Below are 1108 nucleotides of genomic sequence, written 5' to 3'. Positions count from 1 at the left end.
CTGAACACTGACCCTCAGCTCTTCAGCTCAAGGCTAGCGCTTTACCACTTGAGCCACAGAGCTACTTCTGACTTTTTTCTTTTTGGGTATGTGGTGCTGAGATATCGAACCCAGGGCCTCAAGCATGCAAGGCAAGCGCTCTACCACTGAGCCACCTTCCCAGCCCCTTTTTCTAGGTTCTTATAGTAGTTTGTTTCTTTGGGATAAAATGATAATGTTAACTAATTTCAAAAGTTTTGTGAAGTTCTATGTAAAGGCCTTTCTAAGGTGAAGATTTAATACACTGATGTCAAACTAACGTTTAATTCTAACACTTGCATATATTGTTACACTTGTAATTTTGTAATTAACCTTTTAATAACTGTTTTTCATTTCTGCAACTGAACAATGAAAAATATGGAATACTTCACAAATTTTCATATTATCCTTGTGCAAGTGTTATGTTAATCTCTGTATTGTTGTAATTTGGGTATACGTGCTGCTGAAGCATGTAGTATCCTCTAAATTTAAGTAGTTAATGATGCAATCTTTATACAGGCTTATATCCTTGGGTGCCTATTTGTAGCAAGGAAACCTTATTGTTCCTAACAATACTATTGATCTTATTTCCCTAAAATAATGTGTATAGTGGAAAAAAAATTATATTGTTCGGTCGATTGCTCACATTTGCGTTTTTTTGTCAATGACAATTTTAAGGCTTTTTCATTTTAGATTTGATCATACTTTGAAGCACTTATAGCTAGGTCCTAAGGTGATGGCTTTTTCAAGTTCTTATTTATGTAACTGAGTTAGCTTTGTGGTGCTAATAGATTCAACGTAAGCCTTGCTTAAGAGCTACTTCTAAACTTCTTCAGCTTAAATTTTCCAAATGAGGTCTTACTGGCACAAATTTCTACCTGACCCTTTATCCTTCTTCCATGTAGGAACAGACCAACCAGAATATCCTACCCTGACAGCATAGATTGTCTTACTGGAACAAAACTAATCTTAGTTACAAGGGATCATAGAGAGATGAACAGTTCAGCAGAACTGTTCAGACTAGAAGGTATTTTTTCAAAATTTAAGTGTCTATTATACCTACCATTTCAAAAGTAACTAACGCCAAGGT

At 35.3% G+C, this 1108-nt stretch overlaps 1 pseudogene; it reads right to left on the bottom strand.

Moving 5' to 3' along the window:
- Positions 1–390: 390 nt before the first annotated feature.
- On the bottom strand, positions 391–490 carry LOC122104500 (annotated as a pseudogene).
- Between the last annotated feature and the right edge of the window lie 618 nt (positions 491–1108).

The sequence above is a fragment of the Dipodomys spectabilis genome, unplaced genomic scaffold, assembly GCF_019054845.1.
Source record: "Dipodomys spectabilis isolate Male_0828 unplaced genomic scaffold, ASM1905484v1 ptg000025l, whole genome shotgun sequence".
In the NCBI taxonomy this organism is placed as follows: Eukaryota; Metazoa; Chordata; class Mammalia; order Rodentia; family Heteromyidae; genus Dipodomys; species Dipodomys spectabilis.
The sequence above is the reverse complement of the archived record's forward strand: the minus strand, read 5'-3'. Positions and strand labels throughout refer to the sequence as shown.